Here is a 26,756-nt window from a genome sequence, read left to right on the forward strand (position 1 = left end):
TTCCTTTGATCATCTCAGATCCATATTGACATGTCCTAGGCCAACCTCCCCTCTCTAATCTTTCAGTGCTCTGCTTGTGGAGCACATAGCACTACATACATTCATTACTGTTCAGAACAAGGGATTGCACAGACCCTACTTGGAGACCACAAGTAGACTGGAGTTATTGGTTAGAGATCATTTACATGCCTCCTTGACTGCTTTGCCTTCCTCTAGAGGGGGCTCTGATTTGCCAGGAGAATTGAGTTGGAACTTCTCCATTGTTCTCTCCTTCCTTACACATGGCTGGGCCGAAGAGAGTAGAAGTAAGTGAAATGGTTTCACATATAGCTGTTTGGTGTGGGGGTTGTATTTCTTTTTTCTCTCTCAATCTGACCTTCTCTTCTTCTTCTTCTTCTTCCCCCTCCCCTTCTCATCTCCCATGTCAGGTGAAAGAACTTCTGGAAGAGACAGAGTGGCCCAGAGCACATGTCACGAGTCAAAACACAAAAGCCCTTAAAAGAAGTGAGTGAGGGGTACTGTTCTGCCATGGGAGATGGGCAAAATATATCCCTTAGCAAAATCACAGACACTTGTAAAGTCATGCAACTCCACAGCAGGGTGTTTATCTCTTCCCTGTTGCAAGGTGTCAGGGAATCGGTCTGCGTCGACATCTTGAGCTATCAAGTGGGGAATGACATTGTTTGCTTCCAAATCAAGGAAGTTAAAAAGCAATGTGCAGGGCGTGTAAAGGCTTTGCCATCACTACAAGTGTGTGTGTTTGTAAGAGTTGTTCAAGAGCAGAGCCGGAAAGTCATGTCTCAATAGATGTCAACCGTTTTGACACTTCCAAAGGACAATTCAAGTTTCTGTTAACAGGGCTTTGACTGTGTTTCCAGAGAGACTGTCTTGCTCTGCTTGCCTTGAAAAGAGAACAGTCGTGGGTGAGTTGGAGCTGAATGCTTTTGTCCCCATACCTCAGCACTGTGATGCTCTAAAGATTTTGTCGTCTACTAGTAATAATGATGATGATGATGATGATGATAGGATTAATATATCTTCCTTTTCCTTGAGGACCTGAGGTCATAAGTCAAACAGCTTACTTCAGGCCACAGAGGAAGGAATGTCTAAATATTTGCACCTGGATCCAGAGCCCTATGTATACTCCCCTGTGCATGAAGAGCTCCTGCAGGAATGAGCTGCCCCATTCAGTGACTGGAGCAATTGTGTGCATGTTAAGAGATGTGTGAGAAGAGCTGTGCCCCCTCTCCACTGGTGTGAGGCTGCAGACTATCATATCCCAAGGGATAGCTCTCATGCACAATGCAGGGCGGTAATAGTGCTGAATCCTTGCTTCTCACATAGTTCGGTATTGCAATCTTCTTCTCTCTCTTCTCCAATCTCTGCAGTTTGAGGAAAGGTCACAGGGCCAGATTCTAATAAGCCTCAGCACAAATTAAATCGTGAATTAGGTCCTTCGATGTTGCATTATTGTATTATATTATTTTATGGTTTTTTATTGCTACCCCTCCCTTTAGGCAAGCTCTTACAAGGGATCTTGAAATAAAAATGCTAAAAGCAGGAGGGAAAGACTACAGCTTAGTGCTGGGGTGGGAAACTGGGTATTGTTGGACTCCAGCTCCCATGATTCTCAGCTAGGATGACCAATAGCAAGGCATGATGAGAGTTGTAGTCCAAAAAACATCCAGAGAGCTACCTTTAGCTTAGTGGTAGAGCATCTGCTTTGCATGCAGAAGGTCCTGGGTTTAGTCCCCAGCATCTCCAGGTAGACTAGGAAAGACTCCCTGTCTGAAACCCCGTAGAACCACTGCCATCCAATGTACACAGTTCTGAACTAGATGGACCAGTGGTCTGACTTGGTAAAATGCAGCTTCCTGTGGAATAATTAATGTGTAACAAAAACAGAATCAGACACATACAAATGCAATTTAACAAGTAAAAGCAAGGAGAATAAAAAGGCATAAAAGGAGTCTGCTTCTCCCATATGAACCTACACAGGTTCTGAGATCATCAGGGGAGATCCTTTTCTCAGTCCACATTCATAGGCATGCCTGGTGGTGACAAGGGAGAGGGCCTTCTCGGTGGCTGCTCCCTGGGTTTGGAACTCGCTTCTTAGAGAAGGTCGATTGGCTCCCTCCTCGTTGCCCTTCTGCCAGCAGGTGGAGACATTTTTATTCCAGCAGAGTTTGGGGAACCGATTTCTTGTAAGGAAAGGGCTCTTAATGCTGTGCTGTATTATTATTATTATTATTATTATTATTATTATTATTATTATTATTAGCAGCAGCACTGGTGGTAGTAGCAGTATCTGCAGTTCAGTAGTTCTTTTTTACATTATTTTAATTCCATATATAGTCTACTTTTTAACAACAACCTTTGATAGGTTTTTAGCTATATTTGTTTTATCAGTATTTAATATTTATGAGCCATCTTGTTTGGGGGGGAAAGGCAGGATGTAAATCATCCTCATCCTCACAAGAGGAAGGGCTGTATCAGAAATCTGGCCTTGTGAACCATGGCTGATAGTTAGATCTGGAATACTGATGCTGCAAATATGTCAACTGAGGCATCCTGTAAGATTGTCACTGTGCTTGTTTTCTAACTCATGAAAATGGGCAGACAGATGGCTTAAAATGAAAGTCCATTAAGGCCAACCAAGGGGTATGTAACAACTAGGCACCATTCCAAAAACTAGCCTTGGTGGCTTGGCATTTGGTGACACACACCAGAGTCACATTGTTTGCATTCCTACCATTCTAACTTATCAACACATCTCATCAACATCCTCCAAAAGCCCAACAGTTTACAACTGATTTGGCTGGTGCACTGAATAGCAAACTCTCGAAGTATCTGTGGCTGATCCTTCATAATGACATAAGTCCTGTTCAGAGAACTGGTTGAGTAACTGAATTTGTGGAGTTGAGCACAATCCCCCACACCGCAGGTCCACCTACAGAATACCCCTTAACTGTAATTGATCTCTGATTTGCATCATATGTCCTGCATGCAGAACTTTGTCCTTTTTTGCTACAGCCAGTCATGGAAGCATGGAATTCTGGAGTCCTAGCACTGCCTTTTTATCTGCAATTCTTACAAATAGTTTGGTGCTAGATATTTGACTTTTTCATATATATTTACATGGCATCTCCTCTAGTCCCTACAGAGACTAAACCCTCTATTTTTATTTTTATTTTCAAGGGGAATTCAAAGTGCTGGCCTTTAAAGTCCTAAACTGCTTCAGTCCTGAATACCTAAATTAGTGTCTTCACTACTGTTGTTCAGCCCAGACAGTGAGATCTAATTCTGAGGGCCTTCTGGCAGTTCCCTCATGGTGAGAAGTGAGGTTACAGGGAACCAGGGAGAGGGCCTTCTCAGTAGCCACACCCGCCCTGTGGAATGTCATTCCATCAGAGGTCAAGGAAATAAACAACTATTTTACGACTTCCGGTCGGCGCCAGCGTTTGATGGCGGTCCTAGCCTCGAGCTCCGAGGCAGGACTGCTCCGTAAGTTCGGGTCTTACCCGCTACGGCAAGCGGGGGACCCCTAAAATCACAGGCGCTGAAGCCTGTGAGCAAGGAGATTCGGTGGGCACCTTTGCGCCCCCCCGGCATCGTGAAAGAGCCTTTTTAAAGGCTCCGGAGCGGCATCGGGGTGAGCGCGGTGCTGAGGATCGCTACCCAGCTTACGGAGTGAAGCCGCGTCGCCATTAACGGAGAGCGCCGATTCCTTTCTGAAACTAAAGATTGGCAACAACAATACCCGTGAGTAAGAACGCAAAATTAAAACGGGACTTAAAAATCTAGAAGATTTGGCTGAAAACGGGAAGGCAAAAATTAAGGAAGTCAGCCTCCCGGATCTGCATGATTAACGGAGCAATGAAAGACTGAGCTGTGTTTAAACGGACTTTCCTTTTAACTCTTATTAAACCAGACATCGAAAGGATCTCCCCCCTGTAGTGCAGGAGAAGGGGGGGAGGAAACAGAATTAATTTAACCTGCAAAAGAAAGGGATAAGGAATAAAAAACCTCTGCTGCTGACACTTCTGGTCAGGCTGCCGGAGCAGCGATCGCCTGAAAAAGGAACTGTCAAGTGAGCTGTCAAAAGACAGTGGCTACAAAATAAGACTTATTTGAAACATATTAACGGGACTTTGGTGGATTACAATTTTAACAGTAAAGTGCTACAAATTAAAGACTCTTAGTGGGACTTTTGCCTTTGGACTTTCTGTTTCTTTGTTGTGGGTGCCTTTGGATGGTTACAATTTCCTCCTCTAGAGGGCTTTAGTTGTATTACGGTGTATCCAGCGGGATTTTCCACTTGCAACTTTCCTGTGTGAATGACCTTGAGTTATGAGCAACCCGCCAGAAGAGATTTCAACAAGAAGTAAAACAAAGCAGGCTCAAAAACAAGCTCAAAAAAGAGGCTCTTTATCAGGAGCAGCAGCTGCACAAGAAAAAATAACAGCAGCATCAATGGAGTCAATGACACAGGCTCTGCTCAAAATAAATCAGTCATTAGAAGTACTCACCAAGCAATCTGCAGAACTTACTAAACAGTCTACAGAGAACTCTAAGAAACTGACGGAGCTGACAACAAGACTAGACCTGAACACAACAACAATCTCATCTAATACAGATTCTATAAACCGTTTGGTTCAAGAGTCCACGGAAACAAGGAGAATAGCTGAGAGTGCTAGGTCTACTGCCGAAGAAACCAAAGGAAAGTTTGCGCCTATTGCAAAAAAAGTACATGAACATGATACAGCATTAGCCCTACTAGAACTGGAAAGGAAAAGCAAGAACCTGAAATTAAGACTGGTTCCAGAAGAGGAAGAGGACAAGCTTGGGGAATTCCTCACAGATAAATTTCAAGACTTTTGGAATGATGAGTTAGATGGAGAAGAAGATGAATTTGTGATAACCTCAGCCTTTCGGATTGGCAGGAAGCAAGGGAAGAAGCCAAGAGACTGTTTAATTACCTTGGGATCAAAGGAACAAAGAGACAAAATACTGAACCTACATTTCCAGAAGGCCTTGGTCATTAAAAATTCTCAGATCCAGATTTTCAAGGATATTCCTAAATACTTTTTGGAGGTTAGATCTCAATTTAAAGAATTAGTTGATCTACTTAAACAGAATAATATCCCATTCAGGTGGGAATTTCCACAAGGGCTGTCCTTTAACTTTAAAGGGAAGAAAATTAAAATAAAAACAAACCAGGATAAAGAACTCTTTTTGGAAAGAAATCAAGAGGATCTTCAGAAAGGAACTGTTAGTGAGGGGGAAGTACCGGACATTTCAAATCTATCATTTGGACTGAACCGAGCACCGACCGAGGAGGAACAACAACTTGGTGCAGTCGGTGGAAGAGCTACCCAGTAACAAAAATGTCTCTGCAACTCTTCAGCTGGAATTGTAATGGTTTGAACCACCCTCGAAAAAGGGGTCAAGTATTCCATCTATTAAAGAAGGAACATCTAGATGTAATCTGTCTACAAGAAACTCACATTGCCAGGATACATAGAAAACTCTTAACAAATAAGAGATTAGGACAAGAATTTATTTCATCAGATAGAGTTAAGAAAAGAGGAGTTGTGATCTATGTCAAGGAAAAATTTGAACCAAAACTGATCTTTAAGGATGACCAAGGAAGATACCTGGCAGTGGAAATTCAAATTCATGGAGAAAAGATTTTGATTGTTGGAGTTTATGCACCAAATGAGGGGAAGGCTGAATTCTTCAAGAAGTTGCATGAGACTTTAATGGACTTTTTGGATTTTAAAATTATAATGATGGGTGATATGAATGGAGTCGTCTCCACAAACATGGACAAGGCCCAAAGACAAACAATATCTAATGATGGAAGACTACCAAAGACATTCTTCGAACTGACTGACACTATGGACCTGATTGACATTTGGAGAACTAGGAACCCTCTGGAAAGGGAGGGGACCTTCTTCTCTGAAGCAAAAATGACATGGACTAGAATTGATCAAATATGGACTTCTAGTAATCTGGCATCAAAAGTTAAAAAAATAGAAATCTGCTCAAAGACCTGTTCTGACCACAATGCTGTCAAGATGGAAATGAAACTGACAACAGCTGGAACCTTTAGATGGAGAATGAATGACACTCTTTTTGGAGATGAAGAAATTTGTAAAAAGGCCCAAAAGACACTTAAAGACTACTTCGAGATTAACCTGAGATCAGACACTGAAAAAAGAGTTATTTGGGATGCAAGTAAAGCCGTGATGCGTGGCTTCCTAATACAACAGAATTCAATAAAGAGGAAAAAACAGAATGAGAAGAAAGAGAAAATTTGGAATCTAATAAAAGAAGGGGAGAAGAAATTGAGATCTAAGCCTAAATCTCAAGAGATATTAAGAGAAATAAAATTCTATCAAACACAATATATGGAATTGATGAATCAGGAAATAGAATGGAAAATTAAACAAATGAGACAAAAGACTTTTGAGTCCGCAGATAAATGTGGGAAGCTACTGTCTTGGCAATTGAAAAAGAGGCAAAAATTGAATACAGTGACATCACTCGAAGTAGATGGGAAGTCTATTAATAAACCAAATGAGATAAGTAATTGTTTTCAAAGTTTTTTCAAGAAATTATACAAACAAGGGCCAAAAAACGAACAGGAGATAGAAGAATTTATTGGAAAATACGGCTTACCAAAAATCTCTGAAAATAATAGAAGGAGTTTGAATGAGAAAATTACAGATCAAGAAATAGAGAGCGCCATTCAGGATATGCAGCTGGGAAAATCACCAGGACCAGATGGACTAACCGCGAGATACTATAAAGTACTGAAGGATTGGTTAATACAACCATTGAAAGAAGTTTGCAATCAAATTTTGGAAGGGAAAAAGGCTCCCGAATCGTGGAAGGAAGCATTCATTTCACTTATACCGAAGACAGAAACTGAGAAACATCAAGTTAAGAATTACCGCCCTATATCACTCTTGAATGTGGATTATAAAATTTTTGCAGACATTTTAGCAAAAAGATTCAAAAAAGTTTTGTTAGAGGAGATTCACAGGGACCAAACTGGCTTTCTACCAGGCAGGCAATTGTCAGACAATGTGAGGAATATTATAGACATTTTAGAACTTCTGGAAACTGACATAAATAGAAAAGCTGTTTTGATTTTTGTGGATGCAGAGAAAGCCTTTGACAACATTTGTTGGAGCTTTATGAAGAGGAATCTCCAAGGGATGGGGGTAGGCAAAAACTTTGAAAATGGTATAAGTGCAATTTACTCTGAGCAAAAGGCCAAACTAATTGTAAATGGTATGGTTATGGACGAAATTCCAATAGAGAAAGGGACACGACAGGGATGCCCAATTTCCCCTCTATTGTTTATATCGGTACTGGAGGTTTTCCTAAATATGATTAGAAGAGACCAGCTGGTTAAAGGTATACAGGTCGGAACTAAACATTATAAGTTAAGAGCATTTGCAGATGATCTAGTCTTGACATTACAACAGCCAGAAACCAGTACAAAAAGAGTTCTGGAACTTATTGAAATATTTGGTCAGGTAGCAGGTTTTAAATTAAATAAACATAAGACAAAGGTGTTGGAAAAAAATCTTACGGTGGGGGAAAAAGATAGTTTTCAAAGAGAAACTGGTTTGGAAATTACTAAAAAGGTAAAATATCTGGGGGTGAATTTAACATCTAAGAATGTGAACCTATTTAAAGACAATTATGAGAAATGCTGGGCCGAAGTGAAGAAAGATTTCGATATATGGTCAAGATTGAGACTTTCCTTGTTAGGCCGAATTGCTGTTATCAAGATGAATGTATTGCCGAGATTGTTGTTTCTGTTCCAGACATTGCAAATTCTAGATAAGATGGACTGTTTCAAGAAGTGGCAGAAAGACATATCTAAATTTGTCTGGCAGGGCAAAAAACCCAGAATAAAACTTAAGATTTTGACTGATGCAAAGGATAGAGGGGGCTTTGCCCTGCCGGACTTAAAACTTTATTATGAAGCAGCAGCTTTTTGCTGGCTGAAACCATGGCTACTTCTTGAGAATACAGACATTCTGGACCTGGAAGGTTATGATAATAGTTTTGGTTGGCATGCATATTTATGGTATGACAAGGTAAAGGTACATAGAAATTTTAAAAACCATATTGTTAGGAAAGCATTGTATAATGTATGGAATCGATATAAAGATTTGCTTGAAAGTAAAACCCCCAGGTGGTTGTCACCAATGGAAGCCAAGGCGGTAAAAAGACTGAACATGGATACAGATTGGCCAAAATATTGTGAAATTATAGAATATGATGGTGAAAAGTTGAAACTACAGAGTTTTGAGAAATTGAAACCTAAAGTCCGAGATTGGTTACATTATTTCCAGATCAATGAAACTTTTAAGCAGGACAGAAAACTAGGATTTCAGAAGGAGAGGTCAAAGTTAGAAACAGAATTGCTAGAACCCAATACTAAGAATTTGTCTAGAATGTATAATCTGCTGCTAAAATGGAATACACAGGATGAAACGGTTAAATCAGCTATGATTAAGTGGGCACAGGATATTGGTCATGATATTATGTTTGCTGACTGGGAGCAGTTATGGACCACAGGTATTAAATTTACGGCATGCAGTGCCCTGAAAGAGAACATAATGAAAATGATCTATAGGTGGTACATGACTCCAGTCAAGCTTGCAAAGATATATCATTTGCCCAATAACAATTGTTGGAAGTGCAATGAATGTGAAGGAACTTTTTATCACCTTTGGTGGACCTGCCCAAAGATTAAGGCCTACTGGGAAATGATCTATAATGAAATTAAGAAAATCCTTAAGTGGACATTTGTAAAGAAACCGGAGGCTTTTCTCCTGGGCATGGTCGGCCAATTGGTACCAAAGAAAGATAGGACCTTTTTTATGTATGCAACAACAGCAGCAAGAATCCTTTTGGCGAAGTATTGGAAGACTAAAGAATTACCTACTCTGGAAGAATGGCAGACCAAGGTGACTGAATTTATGGGACTGGCAGAGATGACCGGCAGAATTCGTGACCAGAGGAAAGAGACAGTGGAGGAGGACTGGAAAAAATTTAAAATCTATCTTAAAAATTGTTGTAAAATTTCGGAATGTTAAGATGTCAAGGGATTGGATACAAAGAATTACAGCTATAAATTGAAATTTATAAAATAGAATGTTTTTTAAAGAGAATTAAATATAAAAATGGGATGAAGAATTGCTAAAAATTTTAAAATATGGATGCAGGGAAGGGGAGGTTTGGGGAAGTCGTGTTATGTTTATTTGTTTTTTGTTTATGTTGTAAAATCAATAAAAATTATTTAAAAAAAAAAATAAACAACTATTTTACTTTTAGAAGACACCTGAAGGCAGCCCTGTCTAGGGATGTTTGATGTTTTCCTGTGGTTTTATAAATTGTTGGAAGCTGCCCAGAGTGGCTGGGGCAGCCCAGTAAGATGGACAACATATTAATTGTTGTTGTTGTTGTTGTTGTTGTTGTTGTTGTTGTTGTTGTTGTCATGGCTGTAGTTAGGGTCACCGCTCCGCAACAGGCCATCTGCTTGCATGCAGAAAGACTCAGGTTCAATCACCAGAATCTCCAAGTAGGGTTGTGGAAGAACACTGCTTGGAAACCCTGGAGAACTGCTTCTAGTCATTGCTGACAATACTTTGCTAGAAAGACCAATGGCTCAGTATAAGGCAGCTCCCTATGTTCCAATGTAAACTAGATAGTTAACCATGCTGGAAATGGTGTTGGTTAACCAGTAGGGGGAGACTTCAGACAGTTCAGGATGCTTAAGCTGAAGTTACATCAAATGGATTTATCCTGTTCCAAATAAAACACTGCTTACATTATTAGCTAGTTGTTAAAATTTGAAAGGTATTCTTAAACAATGTTGTGGTGTGGTAGCTCATTACTCTGCATTCACTGTTCTTGCTGCAGCTCCACAGCATTCCTCAACAGTCATTCCAATGATGGGCTATTATGCTCCTCTTTGCAGTATCGGTTGTGGTCAGCTGACCTATAAAAATGCAAGGGACTTACAGAAGCATCATGTTGCATGAGGCCTTTGGCAGGCGGGACTGATAAAAAGGGAGGAAGGGCAAAGAAAGCTTTCTAGGGCTAGGAAAGAGTTCAGTTGCTAGTTGTGGGATATGACTTGAAACCCTAATCAGGTGATACAGCAGGGATGGAGACTGTGTGGCCCTCCAGATGTTGTTGCACTTACAAGTCACATCAGACCCCTCCAGTATGTGAAACAGTCAGGGAGGGTGGGAGTTGTATTCCAGCCACATCTGGAGAGGCACACCTTCCCCATACAACCATGCAGCCTCAAATGTATGTTGGTACAAGTGTGAGAGATAATGTGGTGGTGAAAACTTGTCTTGCTGTTCTTTTTTACCACCCATCAAATAATGAGAAAAGGAATGCATCCAAAAGTTATCAAAGGGGAGAAAAAAGTGGGGATGTTCTCACAGGTGGGATGCAGAGTTTTGTTGTGCTTACCTTCTGACCAAGGTGGTCACAAAGTGTTTGTGAAGGGTCTTTTCTTTCACTCTGCAAAGCATCTCTCTGGTGATCTGAACTCTAGTGCCTTGCAGGGTATCTCCCTTTTCAGAAAACACAATGCTATCCTTGGCTGGGCTTTTCTCTAAGCACAGGAAGCTGGGGAGACTGTCTACTGTGCACCTGACAGCTGTTTGTCATTTTCCTTGATGGTCTCCCATGCCTCAGAAGCAAAGCTCATATCCATCAGGAGCTGTGCATTGAGTATTGTGGGCCCAATTTCAGCTGATGTCAGATCAGCAGCCCCTCCCTGTTGAACTTCCAGAAGCTACTAAAAAACATTTTTTTCATTATTCCAGAAGGAATATTAAATTAATTCTTATTTTACAGTTGACCTGTATTTGCATTTTACTGACCTTCACAAACAGCAGATAGAGATCAATGTAATTAAGTGTTATATACATTGCCAAAATAAAGAAATAAAGAAATTTTGAAAACTTTTTTAAAAACTTTTAAAAGAAATCAATGTAGGAATTTTTTATTTTATTTTTTTTAAAAGTGCAATAGGAAGGACTTTCCTTCATACAAAATTAGCAAACCCATCTTAATCTTAGGCAATGGATAAGTAGTCTTCCGGACTTCCTGTGCTTTAGTTAAAGTTCAAGGGAAGATCAGATCAGATCAGGAAATTTCATCCCTTGTTGAAAATACATACATACCTACTCCAGTTTTCCTGTTCCTGATCATCCCACATTAAGTTACGGAGGTTTGGGTGGAGGAGCTATTTACCTGTGTTTGCTTCATAAAGCAAGGTTCCTAACCATGCAGAGGCTTCTACTTGCATTCATGAAATCGTAGGAATTACCCCATTCAATGAAGGAAGTTAGGAAGGCACCATATATATGGCTTGATGCTTCCTTTTCAGGCACGACATATGAAGAAGGCTACAGTCTCCTTACAAGGCAGATCTCAATGCAATGGTCAAAAAGGTTTCACTCTGTTCAGTGGAAATCTTCCAGGTATTTTCACATACACACAAATTCACTGATGTTACAGGATTTCTAGACAAGCTGTATTCAGCATTCATCCCTGATTTCTTCACACAAAGTTTGTGAGGAGGATAGACAATGTCAGCTATTTTTATGAGTGATTCCCTTCCGATTTGTTTGCAGAATGGTTGTATAACATTGCGATAAACCAGGTATAGGGAACCTTTGGCCCTTCAGAAGTTGCTGAACTACAACTCCCATCATCCCTGGACATTGGCCATGCTTGCCAGGGCTGATGGGGAGCTGTAATTCAGTGACATATGGCAAGCCAAAGGTCCCCTACCTGTGGGGAAAGGGCTAAAAGTGTTGGATGAGCTGTAAGATTGGGATGAGAAAAATGTGGTCTGCCATATGCTGTTGGACTACAACTCCCATCAGTCCCAGCCAGTATTGTCAATGGACAGGGATGATGGGAGTTGTAGTCCAGCCACACCTGGAGGGCCATGTTTTTGCCATCCCTGCTCTATGCTCTTAGTTCAAGTGGGCTGATAGCCAGGCCTTTCAGATATGACATATAAATTTATATGGAATGTTCCTTGAGGATAGGAACCTTGCAAAACACTGTGTTAAATAGATACAATACTAGCTTATCTCAACGGGATTCTTAGAGGATCAATTAACTTTGACATCTTATTCAACATGTGAAACTGTTTCTTATCTCTCATTAACATGGCTGCATTTGTGACTAGCAAGTCTTCCAGCTTTGGCCAAGAACCCAGATATTAGCAGTCTTCCATCATTGTTGCCTCAAAGGATAATGCAAATTATACTTTTCCTAGTGAGTTGCTTCAGGTAGCAAGAGAGATACGGGAACAAGTTTGCACAACATTTTATTTAATTTAAATTTTGGAAGATTGACTCGCACCAGCCGGAGCCAGGAGAAAAGAGTTTAATGAGTGTTGTTTAACTAATTGCCAATTATCTTTGAGCAGAGTGGTAATTTCCAGCAGCTGTTCATAAAGCAAGGTTATAGTCAATTTATACTTTGGTGTTGCCAAATTGGGTAGGTAGCAACATGTGGGAGCAGATTGGCTCCATCTTTATAGTTTTTTTAAAAAAAGATCTATATATCATTCCTCAAGAAGGAGGTGAGTGGGGGATGGGAGAGGAAACTTGGCACTGTGTTTTTCCATTTATTTGGAGTTACTGAGTGCAGGGCGCATCCCAAAGGCATTTTGGTTTTATTGAATCACCTTAGATGTTAATGCCTGATTCTATTTATGTTTACTTAGAGATAAGTCTGATCACAGGGGTGGGCAGATTTCATGTTTTGGTGTGTTGTTTTGGTGTTTTTTACTAGAATCATAGGATCCAGCAGCCAGGCCCTGAAGCCAAACACTGTTCAAGAGTAACAGATTGGAATGAAGTTCATGGTCCTCCTCCCACACTCCTTGCCTCAAGTGCTTTTAATTTCAGCAGTATAATTTAAGCTCTGGGTGTGCTGTACCTTTAAAATGCATTTAAAACATAGCCTTTATCTCAAAGTGTTGTGGGCGCTGTAGTTTGCCCAGCAACTCTTAACAAACTACAGAATTCATTAAGGGGAAAGATTGTGCTTCAAATATGCTTTAAAGGTATAGTGTTTGCACAGCCATAGTTGCTGCTACTGTTTGACCATTTAGCATCAGAAATACTTGCTAATCTATGGCAAAGCATTCTGAAATCTACTGATCAAGTAACTAGCTGTGGGCTGCAGCTAGGTAGGTCATAACGGCACTATCTTACTGTGAAGAAAGCCCCATTCCATTCAGTGGGGCTTACTCCAGTGTAAAGTGTCTACAGAATTGCTGTGTAAGGGCTGCTACAGACTGGGGGATTTTTGCATATATTTTCTGCAACATATCATTGATGCAATGATAGTGCATGAGTGATGGATTTATACTGGACTGTCCACACATTATTAGCTGTTCTGAGATGCTTCTCTGGTGTTACTGCCTTATTGCCATCTGGAGGGCAACTATGGCACAGCGAAAGCAGGACACATTGAAAAACCTGGAACATTTGTTGGTATAAAAAGTGACAGAATTGCAGTAGGATGGTATAGGACATGCTCCAAAGTGGTATGTCCACTACAAAACTTTTGCAGCCACAAATGGTTTTGAAAGCTGGATTGTGCATAACCACCCCAATACCATCAGGAGTGCAAAATGTTCCTGAATGCATCGTAAAAGGGCCCTAAATCAGTGGCGTAGCGTGGGTTGTCAGCACCCGGGGCAAGGCAAGTAATTTGCACCCCCTAACCCATGGATTTGCGCCCCCTAACCCATGGATTTGCCCTAACCCCAGATGTTGCGCCCGGTGCGGCCGGCCCCCCCTGCACCCCCCACGCTACGCCACTGCCATAAATCACTCAATAGCAGAATCTCCGGGAAAATCCTTGAAAGCCACATTGCAGGAGCTGAAGTCTTGAAGTGGTTTCCTTATTCAAAGTCCCCCACAAAAAACTTTATTTTTGGAAGGAATGGCAAACACTGGCTATATGCTTCCTTTACTCACCCACCCCTTCCCTCTTTCAGAAACCCTGACACATTTTCATGCCGTGGGGTGTACCCGTCTAACTTAGGCAAGCCTTAACAGCTCACGTTTCACTGTTTTGTCTGTTAGCATTATAGACCATGTTTCTCCGCGGCTTGTAGTAGGGGGTTTTAAAAGAAAAGGCCTCAAATATGAGTTTATATACAGTGCCAGATTTTGTTAAGCACATGAGAGGATTCCCATGCCAATTTATAACTAAGTGTCCCTCCTGGCTGTGTCTGTTAGTCTCCCTGGAACAGCCAAACCTACAGATCACTGTAAACGTTAATCTTCTTATACTTTCAGGTATCAGGTTCCCTTTGATGTTACCAAACATGTTGACTCCTATCTTGGTTGAATGTGCAATCCAGACATAGTTAGCATTAATAATGTTTTGTCTACATCGTTCTCACTGAGTGACTAACAATATAGATTTGCTTCCAAAACCACACTTCTCTGGTATTTTCATAAAGTCGTCTCTAGAGCTAATGCAGTTTGTTTCCTATCTTCTGCTTTTGTTGAGGTGCATACAGTGGCGTAGCGTGTGTTTTCAGCACCCGGGGCAAGGCAAGTAATTTGCGCCCCCTAACCCATGGATTTGCGCCCCCTAACCCGTGGATTTCCCTAACCCCCAGATGTTGCGCCCGGTGCGGCCGGCCCCCCCTGCACCCCCCACGCTACGCCACTGGGTGCATAGATACATCACACTTTACTGGGGAGGGGATCATTTATGTCTTTTATGGGGCAATCCAATCTGTGTCTACTGAGAAGTAAATATAGGATTTAGGGATGGATGAATCTGTCAATCTTAGCTTCTCTGTGTTTCTCCTTTTTTCCCCAGTCACAGATTCAGTTCTCCACATTCCTGCAGCAATTTAGTGCAAATTTCTCCCATCATGTGGTTTCATATGTAGTTTTGATTAATATACACATTTTTTTGCAAATGATTGGGGCTCAGTGCTCCCTTAAGTTTGATACGTAAACTTGCTCTCAGGTAAACACTTAAGAGGGAACATCCACTCCCATCCATAAACTTCTCTGGGAAAAGAAGAAAATTCTTTATTCTCAATTACTTGATCATTCATGAGAACTGCTAATTAACAAGCAAATGTAAATAGTGATAAATTATGCTCAATTTTGATGTTTTCCATTTAGCAGAGTATTAAGTTGCAAGTGATATAGTGCACACTTTAAGATCTCGTTAATTTTGATGCCATAATGGATGAGAATTCCTAGAGGAGTTTTTTAAGGCCAGAAATATGAATGGTATTAGCTCAACAGTTATATGATTAAGCAGTAAGACCTGCTGAGGCAGGCAGTACTTGGGCATGATTGACGACTGTAATTGATTGACGTGCAGAGGTAAAGCCAAGGGCACCGATTTACTGGCTGGGTCAATCATCTCATGGCTGTGGCCAGTTTGGGAAGGCTTATTACTCTACTGATATAGTGAGTGTTATTAGAAGCTTTTAATGTGTTTTTAATGCTAAAGTGGTAAATTTTAACTAGGGTGAACCTTAAATAGGTCAGTGTGAGATTGTCGGGATTGGAAAATATTCTGATATTTTGGTAATAAAAGATCCGGGTTTTTTTGTTGGGCCTCTTCTGTGGTGGCACCCCAATTTTGGAACACCCTCCCTAAGGCAGTTTGACAGGCACCAACTTTACTATTTTTCAGCACCAGCTCAAAACATATCTCTCTGTCCAGGAATCTAAAATAGACTTACTTTACTGTCTCTGCCTGCTTTCTAACTTTGTAGCTATGTTGCTTCTCAGTTATCTTACTATGAAGAATGTGTGGTGTTGATGTGATGTTTTATTACATTGTGTTTTGTTGTTGTTGCACACCTCCCTGTAATCTTTGAGTATGAACTTGAGATTCTCCTGAATCTTATTTAAGAATGATATCCTCTTTATTCAAATAAGCAACTACTAACCATGATGGCTGTATATACTGCCTCCAGTGTTTGAGAGTATTTGCCTTTGAAGACCATTTCCTGAGGATCGCAAGTGGAAATATTGCTGTTGCACTGATGTCCTTTTTTGTGGGCATCTGTTTGGACACATACATACAGGATACTGGATTGGATGGGTCACTGGTCTAATTTAGCAATGGAGAGAAAAATGAAAGGAGCACGTGGGAAAGTGGCTAAAAGTGCAAATAACATACAAAATGTGTGAAATATAAGGAAAACTGCTTGCAAAAATATGTTTATTAGAGGTGTATATTAAAATAAATGTGCACTAAATTGTTACTAGATTCTTGTGAGTGTACAGTTACTTTTTTAAAAAAAAATATGCAAATTTGTGCAGAATTATGCTGGCTGAACTCAAGACTGGAAAAACTGAGAAGCAGAGAGAAACTGAAATTTGCAATTTCACCCCTCCCTGTTCATTCTTATGCCAGTTTCATTTTCAAGCTGTCCCCCTTCCTCATTCACAGTACAGCAAGAAGAAAGAGCTATATTCTAATTATACGGCTCCAAGGGAGGACACACTTAAAGGAGGTCAAGGTCGAGAGGCTTGTTGGCATCAGAAGCCTAACGCCCTGCTACTGAAGCATCGCTTCACACTCTCCCACTGATGTATCTTATTGCAGCTCCCTGCCCTCCTCATTGTGCAAGATAACAAGGAAACTAAGAGGAGGCAGAGACAATAATAGTATGAAATATTGATGGACTCTTACATGAAACAGTCCATAGATCCAGCTGAGGCTCTTGTTCTTCCTGAATTGAAATCCACCAAACGGACCTCATTCCAAGGTAAAAATAATCATTTTTTAAAAAAAAAAATCTACAGGGGCAGGTGTTTGTTGCATACCTTCCTCACGCTTTCTTTTCTTTAACAAAGTTCTGATCATCACCATATAAAAACCTATATTAATGTAAGAAGTTGTGTGATGTGTCTTAAAAGAGGAAGGGCAAGGAGTTGCAACCAACTAAGTTCTGCTTGGAGTAAACCCATTGAAATGAAGAGATACAAGTTAGTTCATATCCATAAATTTCAATGGGTCTACTCAGAGTAGAAGCCCCCACTGGGTACAGCTGAATGTGCCCGAATGTGCCCTGAAACCAAAGTCATGGGGGGAAACCTAAAATTAAGGGTTCCGTCTTATATTTTAGTGAGGGTGAAGAACCAACATCAACAAGAGAGCCAGTATAGTGATAAAGTGGTTACAGTTGCTGACTAGAACTTGTGAGACCAGGGTTCAAATCCCCTTGGACCAGACACTTCCTCACAGCCTAACCTACCTCACAGGATTGTTGTGAGGACAAAAATGAGAAAGAGACATATTTATGCCACCTAGAGCTTCTTTGAGGAAAGATAATAATGTGCTAAATGAATAAATGCATCCATTAAGAAAAGTCCTAGAAGACCTGCTCCCTGCCTTGGAGGCCTTTTTCCACCTTCCCTGGGAGGAGAGGGCCCTGTCTGACTCTAGCTACCCAAAGCTGAGGCCACTGCTGAGGCCACAGACCATCCTGGCTGTCTTTTAGTGCAGACCCAGGTCAACGAGCCTGAGCTGCCACAGCAGCCAATCACCATGAACCACCATTGGCAGGATTGGCAGCAACAGTAGCAGATATGTTCTATGCTTAAGATAATGTTTATTCTCTTGTTGATTATGCTGTTATAAAAGTGCACTTTATATTTGACTTCCTTTAGTCATGTTTTCTTTTGAAATGTTTAAGGTATTGCTTTAGTCAACTTTGCTGCATTAAATGTGCATTCTGTAGTTGACCTCCTTCGTAATGTTCTGTTTTGAGATCTTGAAGGTAATGTTTTTCTTTTATGTTAATTATTTTGCTTTGAATATATACTTTATAGTTGAATTTCTTCATTCTTTGTTTTTCCTCATTCTTCTTTGTTTCATTTTATCTTTTAATATATTGTAAACTGATTTGAGATTTTATTTTCTTTAAAACTTAAAGTGGTATAGAAATGAAATGAATAATAATAATTGTTCCACCCACTTTTGATATTGCTTCTTTCTCCACCTTCCACTGGCATGTGGCCCCTGGAAGGTTGCCTATGAAGAAATGTGTCCCTTTGTCTGAAACAGACACTCTACTTATTGTGTAGACCAGTGATGTCCAAACTTTTTTCAAAGAGTGCCAGATTTGATGAAGTGAAGGGCTGTGAGGGCCGACCAAAGGACTAACCAAAGTTGTTAGCCTTTTTTTAGGATTGAAGTTGTTGAGGGTTTTTTAGGATTTTACCCCAGGAAATGAACTGCCACAGGGGCCGAATTAAACTGACCAGTGGGCCGGATTAGGCCCCCGAAATGGACTTTGGACATGCCTGGTGTAGACAATACTGAACAGATAGGCCAATGGTCTGACTAAGTAGAAGACAACTTCCCATGCTCCTGTGTCTGAATAACACAATGTTCTTCTGCAGGAAATGTCTTGAAGGGGATGGGAGTGTTTAAGGGAAACAGTTGAACCTGTGACAAAGGCAAATGGGAAAAATATATGAAATCTGTCTTCTCATTCATTCTCTTCTCTTCCCCCACCCCCCCACCCCACCACCTTCTTCTTCCTTTGAATTGGATTGAAACCGCTATCATGAAGAACATGTCTGATTGGATTGAGATGTCCCCATCACGGGAAGCAGGCAAGGCCTGATGCCCCAATAACAGAAGCTGCACAAGCAATTTAACATGTGGCTTCAATCCAATTCCCTGAGCGATTCCCCCTCTTTGTGTGTGACAACAAGACAAAGTGTTGCATGTGTAGAATCGCAGGAGGGAATAAGGAGACGCACCGGTCTGAGCAGCTGGAACAACTCGTCTGTAGCTTAGTAGCAGATCATTGGGCTTGGAGTCTGCAGAACCAAATCTAATCCCACCATTTCCCCTCCCATTTAAGAATTCTGTATTTATTGCTTGGTGTTTCCGTTTGGCTAGAGAGGGGTGTTAAATGGCGTTCTGCCAAGTTTTCAGAACATGGAGAGTATTAAAGGGAATCTGTGTTATCCTTAAGCAATGGGAAGGGACATATCTCAGTGGCAGCACATCAGCTTTGCATTCTGAAGGGTCCAGGTTCAATCCCCAGCATCTCTAGGCAGGGCTTGGAATGCCCCCGTCTGAAACCCTGGAGAACCACTGCTAGTCAGGGTAGACTGCTAATGACATCAGATGTGGGCAGGTAAAAAGATGACTGGGCGAAAAAAAGAGACTTCTTGAAGCACCAACAATTGGTAGCACTTCAAAGCACAGTGCAGAGCTCTCTATGAGGGGAGCCCTTCTCTGAAGTCCCAGCAATCAACTGGTTGCAGTGACTTCAAAATGTCTCATTGGCTGAGGTTATTTTGCCCCACCCACCAGTCAAATTTATCCACAGGTGGGTAAGGGAGATAAGGATCTGACTCAATAGCCAGAATCAGTACCCACATTCATGTTGTAGTCAATCCCGATCTAGGTGAATATAGAAACATAGGAAGGTGTTTTACATTGAATCAGACCATTGGTCCATCTAGCTCAGGGTTGTCTACATCAGAGGTTCTCAACCTGTGGGTCCCCAGATGTTGTTGGACTACAACTCCCATCATCCCTGAGCTCTGGCCTTGCTAGCTAGGGGTGATGGGAGTTATAGTTCAACAACATCTGGGGACCCACAGGTTGAGAAAGAAGAGGAACAGAATGATAGAATGATGCATCCACCATGGGACTTTGGAGGGGAGTGCAAAAGACTTGGAAATTGGGTTCTGGTTGACCCAGCCCCTGCCCAAGCCAAGAAGGAATGCAAGTGGGACCAAGGCCACATCTACGCCATACAATTAAAGCACATGGCTTCCCCCAAATAATTCTGGGAACTTTGGTTTAATAAGGGTGCTGGCAACTGTAGCTCTGTGCGGATTAAGCTAAAGTTCATGGGAGATTTGAGAAGACATATTTTAATGTATGGTGTAGATGTGACCCAAGTTTCCTTACAAGTCAAGACCAGGAAGCAAGTCTGTCATGGAAGCTTTTGCAGAGGCCAAAGTGTATCATCTTACCTGTTGTAACCTACTGGGAAAAAGACAGAGGCTACATTGAGTTGTCTCCCTTCCTTCCTTTGGCCAGAGTCTTTCCTACAGCTCATTACATTGGTTGGTCAGTTGCTTTGGAGGACAAGGTCAATGGTGGCTATTAGTCATGGATCAGAGGTGGTATACCACTGAATGTCAGGTGCTGGGGGCAAAAAGCAGAAGCTCCTGCATTTGCAGGAGGGTGGCATGCTGTGGCTAGCAGGCTTTGCTACTGTGAGAACAGGATGCTGGACTAGATGGGTCTTTGAGTTGATCCAGCAGGGCTCCTCTTATGTTCATACATTCATATTCATGTTCTGCTTAGGGCTTTTGATAAGCATCTGATTGCCTATTGTGGAAAACAGAATAGGTCCCAGGATATGGTTTGAAGGCACATGAGGCCACTACCTTCCTAGTGCTAGTTACAGATAGGTAGCCGTGTTGGTCTGCCATAGTCAAAACAAAACAAATTCCTTCCAGTAGCACCTTAAAGACCAACTAAGTCAGTTCTTGGTATGAGCTTTCGTGTGCATGCACACTTCTTCAGATACACACGAAAGCTCATACCAAGAACTGACTTAGTTGGTCTTTAAGGTGCTACTGGAAGGAATTTGTTTTGTTCTACCTAGTGCTGATCAAGTCTGGATCTGATCAGTGCCAGGTGGGTGCATCTCTAGGAACCACTTGTATGCAGTCTTGGGTTTTATGATGGAAGAAAGATAGAATACAAATACAAGAAAAGAACTAAGCAAGTACATTAGCTAGGCCTTTTATCTGAACCAGCAGGGTTCTTACAGTACATGAGCTGAATCTGCTGCCTTTTAGGTCAAAATTCAAGAGGTGCTGCAGGTGCAAGTCTTGACATGTGCCGAAAGCAAGTGTGTGGAAGGCCGGAGGAAGCTTTTCCATCGGTGCATTCAAAAGCCCTGAGAAACACCTGTAGCCTCTTTCCATCCTTATCCACTGCTCAGCTAGCTGAGCTGAAGAAACTCTCTGATCATCTATTAATCTCTTTTGTTGCTCAGAAGGCACCGCAAAGGCTTCAGCCGTGGAAGCTGTCTAATGATTCTCTTAAGATCAAAAGGCAGGTGTCATAAAGGTTATTAATATTTTCCAAGTAAAATAGTGTTTGCTTTTTAAAGCCCCTGCCAAAGCTCTCCTGAAATGTGTTTGCCATTAAAAAGAGGGAAAAAAGAGTACTGGATGCCTTCAGCCAATATCTAGGTAGACAATTTCCAGACCAATTTGTGATGCATGATTAACAGATCAGAGAGGGATTTTTTTTTTCTTCAGAAAAAAAGAGTGTTATCTGTGAAATGTTCCAGAGTGCCTACTTCACCACTTGAGCATCCCTGTTTATAATAGGCAACAAATGTTGCATTTACACAACAGCCTTATGGAGCAAAAGGTCGCCATGTTCAAGTGCAAAACTATCTGAAAATGGCTCTGGTTGCTTGACAAAAAATGTGCTTTTCTCCCCTAATTAAACTGTTTGGCTCCCTATTGCAGATCCCAATACAAAAGAAAGAAATGCCCTGAACATGAAGCAATAGTTTTCAACTGCTTCACTCTGGAGGAACCCTTTATGCATTGCTTTGTTGTCTGCAAAACTGCTGTCGACTGTGCATTGCTCTGTGTGTTGCATAATCTAGATCAGGGCTGCGGAAACTGTAGCTTCCCAATCTTGTTGAACTCCAGCTTCCATCAGCCTCAGCCAGAATGGCCAACTAGAATGATGGAAGTTGTAGTCCAACAAACCCTACAAGGTTACAAGTTACCCATCCCAACTCTAGGTGGTGACCAAATAGTTATAATATAAATAAAAAAGTAAAGGTAAAGGTACCCCTGCCCGTACGGGCCAGTCTTGCCAGACTCTAGGGTTGTGCGCTCATCTCACTCTATAGGCCGGGAGCCAGTGCTGTCCGCAGACACTTCCGGGTCATGTGGCCAGCGTGACAAGCTGCATCTGGTGAGCCAGCGCAGCACACGGAACGCCGTTTACCTTCCCGCTGGTAAGCAATCCCTATTTATCTACTTGCACCCAGAGGTGCTTTCGAACTGCTAGGTTGGCAGGCGCTGGGACCGAATGACGGGAGCGCACCCCGCCACGGGGATTCGAACCGCCGACCATATGATCAGCAAGTCCTAGGCGCTGAGGCTTTTAACCACCGCGCCACCTGCGTCCCTCTATAATATAAATACCACATACAAATTAAGTGTGTGCTCCAGAATACTCTACAACAGGGGTAACCGTAATGGTGCCCTCCATGTATTAGAATTCAACTTCTGTCAGTCTGCATGGTCAGTGGTCAGGGTTGGTGGGAGCTGGAATTCAAGAGTATCTGGAGAGTGCAATTATGAGTTATCTCTACAATGTGCAGCAGTAGTTTCTGGGACATGTTTTAAAAGAGCATTTTTCCAGTCCATATGGTGTGCCTGGTCCAAGCCATCACTCTGTGCAATTAAACTATGCCCTTAAAATGCACTTTGGAAGGTCAGTAATGTCCTTCAGGCGTGTGCAGCCCTCTAGCCGAGGAAACTCTGTTGAGCAGGTTGGAAACCATTCCGCTGTAAAGTATTAAGAATGTATTGTTTGTGAAATGGGTTCATCGGGATGTCCTTTCATATAAGCAAACATTGTCCCTTGAAACTTAGAAGCATCATCTCTTTTAAAATGAAACCTGGGGTTCCCTAAGCAAGCTTTCATTAGAATCATGTATGCCTTTGTGCATCACCATAGAGCTTCTAAGAGTCCAGTGGTCATACCAGGATCCCAGAAGAATACAGAAAGGCATCAGAGCCCAAAAGATCACTGCTTCATAAGCCAAGTCTCAGTCTAAACATGAGGTCTTTTGATAGTGTCTCCTGTCTAGGAGGACCCATTGTACAGAGTAAGTGTACAGGGCTAGTATGGATCTGAGGACAATTTACCATGCCGGAAGACATTCCAAATGGAAGTTCGGGTGGCTCAGTTCAGTTTGCATGAAGCAGTCATGTACTAAGGGTTCCTTGAGCTGGGGATAGAGCAGGTGTTGGGAGCCTTTGGCCCTCTAGATGTTGCAGAACTAGATGTTGCTGCATCGTCTCCAATAAGCATCCCCAGGGATGATGGGAGCTGTAGTTCAGCAACATCTGGAGGTCCAAAGGTTCCCAACACCTGCTCTATCCCCAGTAGCTCTTAACATCTGGTCACAATAGCGTCATGATGTGTTCTGCTCATGGGCTTCCAAGAGGCATCTGGGAACAACATGGTGGACTAGACAGACCTACTGGTCTAGTCCAGCAGGGCTTTTCTTATGCTCTTATTAATTGCATCTGCGTGACTGAGCCATTACACTGCAGCTTCTGTCATATGATGTCACCACAAAGGCAATGCTTTCCAAGATAAAGTATTCAGTAGGCAGCCATCATATATAGTACAATAGGTAAATATAAGCTGGAGCTTGGTCCATAAAGGCAAATGGAGCTCTGCATCCCCAACAACCACAGTCTGCTCCCAGCCAGCCCCCACCTGACTTCCTTCTTACTTACATCCAGTTCAGGCAATGGCACTGGCTGTCAGCTTCCTCCTAATTTGAATGTTGCTCTTGTAGACCTCAGCAAGGAGAAGGATAGGGACAAAGCTAAAATTAGTTGGCTCCGCCCATGAATGGCTCAGGCTGCATATACTGTGGACTTCTTTGCCTTCCTTTCCACCAGTCCCAATGCACACTAGCCACCACTGCAAGTGAACATCACATTTGGGAACCAGCTTAATCAGGTAGTCCTACAAGTGTTTACTCAGAAGTAAGCCCCTTTGAGTTTAATGACACTTACTCTCAACTAAGTAGGCATTAGGACTGCAGTCTTGGTTACCAATTACTCTTCAATATTTCAGGCACTGTAGAAGAGGAAGGTGGGAAATATCTTTTTCATATACCATGGAAGACCTTTTTAAAAAAATGTTTTAAAATGTAGATCCGATTTATTTATGTTCCAACACAAGTATTTCTGACATAAAGGGCAGCTTCAGAATGCAGTGGAGTAATGAAGTTTCTTGCAAAGCACAACACGGAACCAGCCTTATTTCCTGCAAATTATAGATTAGAACCTTCCCCAGCCTTTGTAGAAGTCACCATTCCATTTTGGACAGGTTAAGTATAGATTTAACAAGCTTTTATTTCAGGAACATGAAAGAAGTTTTGCATGGAGTTTTCCCAAAAGGGAAGTAAATAACACCTAAGAATATAGCATGTAATTTCAACGTCAGTGCTGATGTCTATGTATACAGGTTTTAAAACCACCTTTCTTTGGATCTTCTTCTGTTCTCAAAACAGTAGTTAGAGTTCAACGATGTCCAAATATAAGCATACAGAGCTGACAAGGTACCCGACAGAGATGCAGAGAGAAAAGATGCAAGAGTTTAACTGAAGCAACTAGACGCTGCAGCACCATACATATGCTCCAACTCTTAAACTGGTTTTACATATTCAGGAATTCAGGAAGTGTAGAACATAGCTCATAATGAACCATAGGAAGAACAGAATAATAAAATGAAGGAAATCCTCTCATCACTACTTCATAATTGAGGCTGAATGTGCAATCAGCCTGGACACCAGGCCTTGCTCACACAAATGTTGCAGTGGGATGATGACTGTGGTGGTTGCATAGTACCATCATGACTTGTAGTCCTCAGTTGGCTTTCATGAATTTAACTGTCTTCCTTAAAGTCATTTAAGCCAGGGTTGTTGAACTACAACTCCCATTACCCACATGGTAGCTGTGGCTGATAGTCCAGTTACCTCTGGAGAAGTACAGGTTCCCCAGCCCTTGTCTGAACTAAAGGCTATCACATGTTGTGGAAATAAGTTCCACAAATCAGTTAAATGATGTGAGAGGAAGTGCTTGTCTGTCCTGAATCTCCTGTCAAACAGTTTCATTGCTGGAGGTGGGGGAGCCCTACTAAAGTAATCACTGATTTTATGCCAACCCAAGCACACTACTTTTCAAACGTGTACTGAAGACTTATCAAGGATCAGTTAACAAGTACAACTGGATCACTTGATTTCACAATCCTTGATGACTGGTACTTGAGGTGATATGAGAAGATACAAGAGTGCTCCCTATGATGTTTTGATCTATGATGAATCACCTTCAAGTTCCCCCCACGCTGCAGTCATTACTTGCATGCATTCTAAAACTGGTCCTAAGGTTCTCAGTTATTAAGGCTGCATTCCTATACACCAAGGAATTCTGGGAGCTATAGTTGCTGAAGATTCTTAGGAGACCCCATATTTCCCTTCTAGAGTTACAGTTCCTAGGAGTAGTTTGACATTCAATCCCACTTCCCAGTGAACTATAGCTCTGGGAGGGAAATAGGGGTCCCCTAACAGCTGTCAACACCCTTAACAAACTACAGCTCCCAGAATTCTTTGGGGAAAGCCATGATGGTTCGAAGTGATATCATAGTGCTTTAATAAAGGGTAAAGAGACACCTGACAGTTAAGTCCAGTCGTGAACAACTCTGGGGTTGTGGCGCTCATCTCACTTTACTGGCCGAGGGAGCTGACGTTTGTCTGCAGACAGTTTTTCCGGGTCATGTGGCCAGCATGAAACCAGAGCAGCACACGGAAATGCCGTTTACCTTCCTGCCACAGTGTTACCTATTTATCTACTTGCACTGGTGTGCTTTCAAACTGCTAGATTGGCAGGAGCTGGGACCGAGCAATGGGAGTTCACCCCATCGCGGGGATTCGAACCGCCGACCTTCTGATCACCAAGCCCCAGACTCAGTGGTTTGGACCACTGCACCACCTTTTAATTATATGGTGTGAATTCAGCTATTGAGCTGAGCTTTAAGTTTAATGGAAATAGAACAAAGCAGCATTTGAATGTTAATATATTTATTGATTTATTTTTTTTTACCAGTTGCATTGCTGGGGAAAATAGGTTTTCCTTTTAGAAGCATTCCTTCAGATTACAGATCCAGCCCCAGAGTTTGTGTATAGAGCTCTTGCCTTCAAAGCACTATCAGACCAGTACCCAATAAATCTTCAAAGCACTCTCAAGAGGCAAGAAAGTTGTTATCAGGACAACTGTGATAAAGAAGGATTAAGGAGATGTCTCAAAGCCAAACAGGAAGCTAGTGTCAGAGATTGGAAAATTATTAGCTGTCATGATGACCTTGCAACTGCCATTCATGCTAGTGCTCTACCAAAAAAAATATCATCCTGCATTTTATTTTATTTTTTAACCATTCTCCATCAGTTAATGAGAAAAGAAACTGATTTAAACATTGGGAAATAAGAGAGAAAATGTTGATGAAGATTCACTTGGGTGGGGTGTAGCGTTTCTGTTGAGCTTACCTTACTTTTGCAGTGACCAAGGGACACACAGCACTAATTTATGCTTTCTCTGCCTCATGCTGACTTGTTGCAATGCATGCTACACATGGTCACCTTTCAAGACCATTTGGAATCTTCTAAGGACACAATTCTTCTCCTTACAGGTGTGAATCTCCAGGAGCGCATTATACCAATGTATCTGAGCCTGTGCTGATTCCCTGTTGTCTTTTCAGCCCAATTCATTGCATATATTTTTACTAATAAAGCCGAGGTCCAGCGCTGAGGGCCTTCTGGCAGTTCCCTCATTGTGAGAAGCAAAGCTACAGGGAACCAAGGAGAGGGC

At 41.8% G+C, this 26,756-nt stretch overlaps 1 long non-coding RNA gene across 2 annotated transcripts in view; it reads left to right on the top strand.

Moving 5' to 3' along the window:
- Positions 1-568: 568 nt before the first annotated feature.
- LOC309347130 overlaps positions 569-26,756 on the top strand; it is a 31,422-nt gene continuing 5,234 nt past the window's right edge. The window contains exon 1 of one of the 2 annotated variants that reach the window (XR_014158877.1): positions 569-923. This is a non-coding gene — a long non-coding RNA (uncharacterized lncRNA). Of the gene's footprint in view, positions 924-16,528; positions 16,841-26,756 lie in introns of those variants that run through there. The other variant, XR_014158878.1, reaches the window with a different exon arrangement.

The sequence above is a fragment of the Podarcis erhardii genome (genome assembly GCF_964252035.2).
Source record: "Podarcis erhardii genome assembly, chromosome: 7".
Classification (NCBI taxonomy): domain Eukaryota; kingdom Metazoa; phylum Chordata; class Lepidosauria; order Squamata; family Lacertidae; genus Podarcis; species Podarcis erhardii.